We start from the raw sequence: 10023 nt of genomic DNA, 5'->3' as shown, positions 1-10023 counted from the left end.
TTCTGAGTAGGTGCCAGAGAATAACAAGCTAGATTACACTTCAAGAATCACTACTAGAAAAATTGCAAGGCTTCTTTTGGAAAAAAAGGATTGAACACATCGAAGTTTGGCGTGTATCGGGGGTTTTTAGGTGACAATCCATTGTATCCACCAAACATTCCCCCCTTCCTATTCATTGCAAGTCCTTGTGCAAGTGCATTTGATTGTTGCCTTTAGTAGTTTATCACTCTTTTTTCCAGCGTCCCTGTGAGTTGCCTAAATTTCTCTGCCCGTGCTTTGATCTCTATCCTTGTTGCTAGCTCTTCGAATGGGTTATTGTTGAGAGTTCTCTGATATGCGATATGCCTAGCAGGCAACTCCTTGGTCATGGGATTGCATATGGAGGAGTCAACTTCAAAACATTGTGTCATGAATGCCTCCTCAAAGGATTGTATGTAGTGTGAGGGCAAAAACATGACTCTTGCATATAATCTTATGATGATGTTTCTACTGGGAACTTTAGTTTACAGATTCCAGCATAATCGTTTGGTCCCTTCCACAAATACTTGCCAGGGATGCTCTGCTACTTCAATATCATTGAATACTGTTATGTAGGTGATTAGCATTTTTGCAATCTTTACAAGCATTTGGCATGCAAGAATCTGCACTTCCTTCATGGTGTTGGTGACTCCTTTGAGTGTGTGTGAATCTTATACTTATCTGAGGGGAATAGGTTATTGATTGGCTTTGTTATTGCTAGGTAGTTGAGAACTATTGGTCTCTTGCAATTCCAGGAATAGAAGCTATCCCAAGATCGCTCGCCTTCTGTTGATAGGGCATTAGGCCGGGTTGATCCGGAGACGTTGTAGAGCATTTCTGTAATATGTTTCATATGTTGGATGCCTCTCAAACCATTCATTTTTCCATGTGGGTTGATTATCGATGATCATTTGTACCTGTAGAGTGGTTACAAGAACATCCATGTAATCACCTTTGTGGTTGGGCTCGATGGTAGGCAACATTTTTCTTTTCCATAAGAGAGCCACTTGCCTCATCAATGGAAGCGCAATCATTTCATGCCCTAGATTCTTCACTACTTTTTCAAGTGTGATCATGAGAAGGGCAGCTCACTCCAACTCCTTGAGTTTATATTGTTGATATTCCTTGTGTGAAGGATCACTTACTTTTGATATCCACCACTGAATTTCATCTTTGGCAGTGTTGGAGATTGGTGTATTGGCTGGATCTTCAAACTCATGCATTGTTGTTTCTGTGCTCGTACTTGGCATATCTTCATGTTGAGTTTCCAACATCAATTGTCCCTGTCCTATTGTTTGAGTGACTTCTACAGGGGCTGGTTGGGCTTGCATCATGTCTATGGTCTAATATTTTTGTTGAAATGTCATCTGATGCGTCGCGCTCTGAGCAGCCAAGCCTTCCTTTGCTTTGGCAAGTTGTTTATGTAGGTGTTAATTCTCCTCATCTTTATCTTTTTGTAAAGCTCTATGCCCTGATGTTAGGATTTGCCTGTCGTACTGTTCTTGAGCGAGGGCAGTCTTTAGATCCTGTATTTCTTGTGTCAGCGAAGTTGGTTTAGCTGACTTACTTGTTGAGGTTGGCATCTCTTGCAAGGCTAAGAGCTGTGTAAGAGTCTTGCTCACCACTGCTTACGACTCTCCAAGTTTTTTGTTTTGATGCTTCTCTTTGGTCAACTCTTCCTCTAGTTGTTGTTGCTCTACCTGCAGAGTTGTGTTCATTTCATTGAATGCTTGAACTCCCTTGTAGTAATAAGCAGCATTCTCTTGTTCTTTTTGTAGTTCTGATTGGAGTTGTAATTGAACTGTTTGTAACTCCTCTATCCTGTTTTGTAGTTCCAGATTGTGTTTAGCTGCTTTGGTTGCTTCCTTCTTGGTGTCTTCCAGCTCTAATTCATGCAGGTTGTAGAGTGCTCTTTGGCATTGCAATTGGAGATTGATTTGTTCCAAATGTGCACCGATGTCAAAAGACATGATCAATTGTGCCCCTTCATCTACCATAGCCTGCAGATGAAGCGACCTTGGCTTTTGTTGATCTTTTTGACCTTGATCGGAAGTGTTAGCCTCAATTGCCATTGTTTCTTCTATTATCTTTTCTTGTTCATGTTGTGCTTCATGATCTGCTAAACTTGTGGTGATCTTTGGAACTGCTATCTCATCTTGTTGAGCTGTTTGCTTTGGTGGCAGCACTTTGTCCGTTGTTTGTTCAGGTATGTCCATGGTGTACTCCTTTTTCTCCTTTTCGATCTCTGCATTATTTGATTCTTGAGTAGGGAAAGGTATTTTTGCCCTGATTGGTGATGATGTGACTTTCAATCGTGTCTAAATTACCTTCCTCCTCTTGATTTTTTTCCTTGTTAGTGTTTCCCGTCTTCTCTGCCTTGTTAGACTCGTCAAATGATTCAAGATCATCGACGCATGGGCATTTTTCTTCTTCTCTTTCCCTTTGTTCCATCTTGCATTTCAGCTCGTTCTGAATTTGTCGTCGCATATCGTTGGCAATATTTAGATTTTTTGTTGCCTCACTTCTTCTTCATTGTTTGATTTTTTCTAGAGCTTTATCTTTTTTGTGTTGCAGAGTCATGTCCTCCTCGTCCTCTCTTTCATCGTCTGCCTCTGTTCCAAGACTTCTTTTTTCTTCATTATTTTGTTGGTGGAGTCTTTCCCTTTGTGCTTGAGCTTCTTGCGCTGTTCTCCGTGCTTGTATAATGGGAATTACCTCTGTAGCCCTGGTTGATCTCATCTTTAGTCTTTTTTGTCTAATTGTAAAGTCATCTTCTTGTCCTTCCTTCTGAAGACTGATACTCTGACGGAGTTTCTCTATCCTTTGATTTAGCTTCATTGCTATTTGGCATCTTTGATTTTGTTTCCTCACTGCCAGAGTCTCTTGAGCTTTGCCTTGTTTGCTTTATCTCTGGTAGCAGTCTTGTAGACAGTCTTGCCATCGGCTTCATCGCACTTTTTTGTATGAATTAGATCCAATGGTGCTTCTGTAGGTGGTAAGTCATCAATCATGCATAAGGCATGGTAGGCAATTCTTGTTAGTATTGGTCTAGCATTCATATTTGAATTGCTTTTATGACTTCCTTTGATGTTTTCTTCCACTAAATTATCAAGGATGTAATTTTCAAAGACGTGCTAACCACCCTTCTTTCCACCAAACCCATTACCATGACCACTGTCATATACAAAATTGGTTCCGTGTGGCGTGGTGGCTTTTGCACTTTGAAATGTTGTGATATCAACTAAAAGCAGCTTTGTCTCTGAGTAGATCAAATATTGATAGGTCAATTTGTTTCCCCTCTGCTTCAGAAATGCCTTGTCATTATCTATGGCTTTGGTTTTGTGCAATAGATTGTGGGTTCCGCGTTGCAAGTGAAGAGCTTCGTTGATGATTTGTGGAGTGATTTTTACCTTGACTGTAGCCCCATCTTTGTCTGTTAGAGTTGCTTCTCCATTGTATTGAATGGAGCTAATTAGTTTGTGGGCTCTCCAAAAATCTATTCCCCATGGCGGTAATCTCAAGAAGCTGTCCAACTGTAGACATCTGGCCCCATGCTAGTACTTCGGATTTTTTTTCCTTTGCAAGTAAGGTGGTCTTTTGCCGCTTGGAATTTCTCGATGAAAATGTTGGCGGCTATTGCTTTGAGTTCATGTTCTACGATGTGAGCTTTCTCATTTTATGAGATATCATTGATCTCGTAAGGTGCCACCTCCCACTCTTTTTGTGCTTTCTTGCGGGGCATCCTGAGACCAGTTTCATGTTGATTTAAGAGATAGGCAATGATTAAAAAAAATTGTCGGGAAATGAAAGAACACAAACTTTGATCATAAAATGAAAAATGAGCATAACTTTCTCAAAAGTACTCCAAACTTGACCAAATTTCACCAGTGCATCTAAGATTACTATAATCACAAAGGTAGGAGATCACATATGAAATCTAGGTTTGAGGTACATGAATCACGATCCATGTTTGGAAACATTTTAAAGATCTAGTAGTACCATCTTGTAGGGCTCATCAAGGTGATGCCTTGGTCCAAAATGTTTGAGGTTTAGATCATTGGTTAAGAACTCAGGCCAAATCTTGGCAATTTCCTTTAGACTTAGAGAATTTGGGCCTTTTGATTGGGATTTGGGGATCCAAATGGATTGATACTTCATGGCTAGACTTGGTATGATGTTCAAAATCAAGCGGTGTGATTTTTTCTCTGTCTGGTGAAAAAGGTACATGGATCGCGATCCATGTTTGGAAGGGTATTGGAGCACCCTTCTGCACACATGTTCCTATAGGTCATCCTAGCACACTGGTGAAATTTTTCCAAGTTTGGACTTTTTTTTTTTGTTTACTCAACTTTCGAGTTTATGGTCATGTTTGTCCCGTCTTGACCATATCTGTTTTTTGGATCCAATTTTGAGCACTCTCCTTGACTAAAATCTGATGGTTCATTGACTCTTGATGATTTATGCCTTAGAACCACTGTGTTGCCCAACTTCCCACCAAGTTTCATCATTTTCAAGATTCATATGCAGTGAGAATTGATGTAGGCAATTGTCATGACCTTTTAGATATTGTTTTTCTTTGCTTTACCACTATTTAGACCTTTAGTGTTGCTTCGCTTGATCCTTGGGATTTACACACTATCTGATTCCCTTCTGCTTTGTACTAGTTTTGGATGAAGCCATTGGAAGTTCTAAATGCTACTCTGGTTAGTGGGTTAGCTTCCTGTTCCTTTTCCAGCCCAATTTCGTAGTGCTTTTTTGAAGTTGGATCATTTTAGCCTTGGTTAGATAAAAAATGACCCTTTGCAGATTGGAAGTACCAAATCACTTGGTTTTAATTATTTTATGATCCATTTTATACCTAAGATGCATGGCCAATCATCCCTTTGCCTGCTTCGGCCAGTGGCCTACTTATGTCCTGTTTTTGTCATCAAGGTACATAGATTGTGATCCATGTTGGAACATGTTTTGCAATTCCAAGTAGTAGAATTTGTTCTGGGCTTATGGAGAACTTACTGCCCATACTTTATGGGATTTAGGGTTTTGGGAACATGAATCACGATCCATGTTCCAACTCCTTTTGCAACTATTTTTTCCTGGGATGATTCTGCCAGGTGCCATGAGTCTACTGATGAGAGGGTTTTGGGTTTGGACAAGTTTTGAACTTCCCAATTGGCTTTGACAATTTCTAGAATTTCCATCTTGATTTGATCTGATCTGTTGTTTTGGTGTTGTCAGTGCAGTGTGGAGCATATACAAATGTTCTTGTAGGGTTCATCCACAATTCAAGTCCAATTTCAATTTGGAAAAGACCACCAGGGTCCTGGAGACTATCTCTATTTGTGATGAAATTCCACTCTTATTATGTATCAAAGGAACATGGATTGCAATCCATGTTGAGAGGCCAAACTGACTTTTCTTGGTACCAACAAAATCAGCATAATTAGTAGGTCCTATGGCATTAAAATGTCTGACAACCAATTTAGTTTTGAAATGACCACTAGAGTCCCAGTGATGTGCTCTAGCTATGGTGCAAGTTTGGTTTCTGTCTGTGACAGAGTAACATGGATCGCGATCCATGTACCTAGGTGTCAGATTGCACTGAAACTTGGCACACAGCTTTCCCTTGGTCCACTGAGTCTGCTATATGGTTTCTGTGGGATTTGGACCTTTTTAGGCCAACCAAAAGTCAATCCTTAAGTCAATCCTTACGTCGTTTCAGGGTTTTCACCTTGAACTTTTTTTTTTGGCTCTTTTAACCCACTTTTTGAACTTTTTTGACAATAGTTGTTTTGGAATTCTTCTTCAAATCTTACCAGTTATCCAGAAGTGAACCTAAAGAACTATTCATTCATCTACAATAGCAATTTAATAATGAAGCTAACCCTAAGGTTTTTTAAGCGCCATCATTTGCACATTGTCCTTCAGTAAACCTCCTCCTTTTGAGCCCCTATCGAGATGTAACCATCTCTCATTTTGGCCCTGTGCTAAGCTAGGTCTAAAAACACATTTCTATGTTCTAGCTCTCATTCTTCTTTTCCTTCCCATATTAAATGATCAATTTAACATGATAAAATCATTTGGGTAAAGCTAGATATTAGATTTTATGACATTATTTCTCCCTTGAAAGGATGACTATAAGGTAGAGAAGGTAAAAGTCTTAGTCATTAGTCTATGTTTCTTAGCGGGTAGAGGATCCCTTTTTACCCTATGACATCATTCCAAAATGGATGGCAAATCCATGTGGTGCTTGGGAGACTCAATTTCCGCAAGCATGCCTGCTCTTTAGTCCATATCACAATTCCAAAGTAGAGTGACAAATTCTACTTGGTATTTGAGAGACGTCGTCATCACATACATCATTTTAAGCATGCATACTACTTAAATCTGTGCACAATAAAAAAGAGTAGTACTCTTATAAGAAAAATATTGTTCATCTAAAAAAACATTTACATTTGCTTACTCTAGGGTAGCATTGTAAGCATTGACAAGGTTCATACTATCCTTAAGATGTGGTCCTTGCATCCATCTAGCATCTTCAAAAGGATAATTTTTTAGCTTAATAAGATACCGTTGAATGATCTTACCATGTCTTAGTACCTTGTCTTCATGTCGAAGGATGGATTTGGACTAGAGTACCTCTTCTTGATTCTCGATCTCGAGCGGGTCCTCAATTATTGGTTCTCTTAGTGGCTCTCCTTTGTAACACTTAAGTAGGCTCACATGAAAAGAATTGTGTATAGCCGATGATTGGGAAACTTTAGCTGATAGGCCATCTTGCTGATTGGTTTTAGGATTTGAAAACGACCATAGTATCTTTTTGCTAGCTTAGCATAATACTTTTGGTGGCCCGTAGGATTTTTGCCCGTCATTTGCCTTTATCAAGCCTTGGGAAACTTGAGTAGGACCCAATTGTTTTACTGGAAATTTAAGGCTCTTTTGTCCTTGTTAGCAACAACTTTTGGCCTTTTTTGTGAGATGGATATAGCCTCCTTAATCTTTTGAAAAGATTCTTGTATGTCTCGACTGTACTCATCAGCAGCAAAGATCTTCCCATGTACCTTAAGTAGCAAGGGACTTTTAGGTCTTCCCTCTATGATTCGAAGGGTGCCTTCCTTGTAGTAGTATGGACAATGTTATTGTATGCATACTCTACAAGAGGTAGGTACTTCTCCCATTGTGAGTGTTGATCTACTTTCGTAACATAGGTCTTGAGTAGATTCAGAATCTTAAGGTTAGCTATCTCACTTTGGCCATCCGTTTGTGGGTGATAAGCCAACCTTGTAGTAGTGGATAGTCAAGTACATCAAGGTTGTCTACAAAAGGAAAACCTACAAGGTGTGGCTTGGGTGAAAGAGGCTATAACAAGGGTAGTAAGTAGATGGCAAAAAGAACATACACAATAAAAATGTATGTTAATGGAAGAAGAGTATTTGGGTTCAAGGAAAAAGAAGAAAGAAAAGTTATTTTGGGGGGTTTGGTCGGTAGTTGATCATTTTGCCAAGGTTAGTGCAGATTCCACCATTTGGATACCAATGGACAAGTGCCTAAAAGAAGAGGGATTTTCAAGGGGCTAGCTATCCATTACTGTGGATGCTAATGGCTAGGGAGCTTAATGAATAGCGATTGCCAATGGCTAGGTAAGAATATCTCAAAGTGGATGTCAAAGGCAAGGTGACCTCAAGCAGAATATGTATTATATGACCACTTGTCAAGTAGAGAGAAAGGGTTTCATGGAGACAATGTAGCCAATCATCTCTCTAGTCTAATAAACAAACTCTACATCCTCTCCCTACCCCTAATATCCACTACCGAATGGCAACATAGCCTAAACATTTGGAGGGAATCCTGTCTTCAACTTTTTCTTTCTCAAATGCAACACTTTATTGTGGATTCACACTTGGCCACCACTGAAATAGATGAAGCTAAGAAGGCTCACAAGAGATCCATTAACCTAATCAAGGAAGAATTCACCCATCTCTTGAAAGAGAGGACAATTGAGGAACTTGTAGAGCTTGAAGTTAACAAGAAGTTGATCTCTCTCCCCTTGCCTAGAATAACCAACTCATCCAAATCCATCCCAACTCACTCTCACACCCACACCCTACCAAAGGGGGCTTACTTCCCCCACCCTCAAAAGCTCCCTTCCTTCCTCCTAGAGCCTCCCTTGTCCTACATAAACCCAACCTTGGTCCTTCAAATATTAACCATGCCTCACATTCTTGCCACCCTTTCATTCATCTCCCTACCAACCCTACCCGCGCTAGCTTCCCTCTACTGAAACCACCCTTTCCACCAACCTTCTCCCACCCTTCTAAAAAACCTAGAATGTCTCCCTCCCCTTCCATAAAACCAACCATAATTCCCAAGTGTCCTCTTAACCACATCTCAACCCTCTTATCGCCCAAATACCCTCTTACTAAATCCACCTCTCAATTGGAACACAACAACCCCAAAGATCTTAATGAAAGCAAATTGGGAGAATGTCAAGGGAGAAGGAACTAGGGTACAGACACCCCACTTGTTGGGTGTACCTATTTTTCAAACCCCCCGCCCCTCCTACTTGTTTGGTCTAATGCCTTGGCCTCTTCAATTTCTACCTCCCCTACTTCAACATTGGATGCGACTGCCACCCACATCGACAAGAATTGAAAATTAATAAGAAGACACAAATTTTGTCTCCCTCTCACAAATCCTCAAGCATACAAACTTTTGATTTTTGGTAAGCAATCACCCTACTCCTTCGATAATGCTTTATCGCATGTATCGGTGCACAATATCACTTCACAAGTCCTCGCATTTAACAAAAATAAAGGTCTAGCTATGGGTCTTAAATACATTCCCCCACCTCCCAGTCCCCCACCCAAAATCCTCTTAGAAGGCCATGATTACTTCACAAGAAGCCTCCAACTTGAATTGTTTTTCAAGGATCAAGATAGGGCCACACGCTCTCCTTACAAAGCATCCAGATGCCCCCTCCTTGGACCCATCCTTACAATCTCTCATCCTTCTAAATCGTCATAATCTTGAGAGCTCTCTGAAATCCTATTATGATTCCTCCTCCAAAAATCCCAAACTCATTGAGCAAGCCCTTAAATCACTCACGATGGACACCTCCATCATCATCAAACCGGCAAACAAAAAATTAGGATTAACCATTCTCTCCAAATAATGGTATGACAAAGAACTTAATGACCTCAGCACTTACCTACCCACCATCCTGCCATCTCCTAGCTTGCTTGCCTATCTCCTTTGCTTGATAGTACATAGATTTAGCCTTCTTCCTCAAACAGATAGATACTTCATCCTTGCACCACTTGACAAGCCCTTCAAACCTTGTCCCATATACTTCCTTCCTAAATTGCATAAGCCCTCTCTTGTATCCCGCCCCTTTTGTTCATACTGAGGCTACATATTTGAGAATGCTTCCAAATGGCTTCACCATGAACTACATCCCATCTTATTAACCTACAATCAACATCTCAAAGACTCTATATCCCTTATTAGAGACCTAGAAAACTTACCTTTTCCTCCCTCTAGCCTTCTCTTCACATTTGATGTTTGTTCCCTATACCTGGTTCAAGGCCTAGAAACTCTTAAACTCACCATCAACAACCATTTTTCCTCCCCAAAGTTGACTTCATTATCTCCTTGGAAACCTTGATTCTCTCACACCACTTTATATCTTTCCAGGATAACGTATGGCAACAAGTAAAAGGCATGGCAATGGGTTCAAACTTTGCAATGGTATATGCTTGCCTTTTTCTTTGCCACCTAGAGACAAAATCCTCACTTCTCCCCATTCGCACCTAGCTTTCTTTAGAAGATACATCAATGATGCCTTTGGAGCATGGGTAGGTAGCCTTGAATCCGTTACACGGGCTCTGGAAACCTATGCTGGGCCATTACATGAACATATCAAAATAACCCCCTCCATCTCTAGCTTTGAAGCCACCATCCTAGACTTACATCTCTTTAAGGGTGAAACCTTTCAAACCTTTGGGGTTT

The sequence above is a fragment of the Adiantum capillus-veneris genome, chromosome 20, assembly GCF_014529385.1.
Source record: "Adiantum capillus-veneris isolate H3 chromosome 20, ASM1452938v2, whole genome shotgun sequence".
NCBI classification, from domain to species: domain Eukaryota; kingdom Viridiplantae; phylum Streptophyta; class Polypodiopsida; order Polypodiales; family Pteridaceae; genus Adiantum; species Adiantum capillus-veneris.
The sequence above is the reverse complement of the archived record's forward strand: the minus strand, read 5'-3'. Positions refer to the sequence as shown.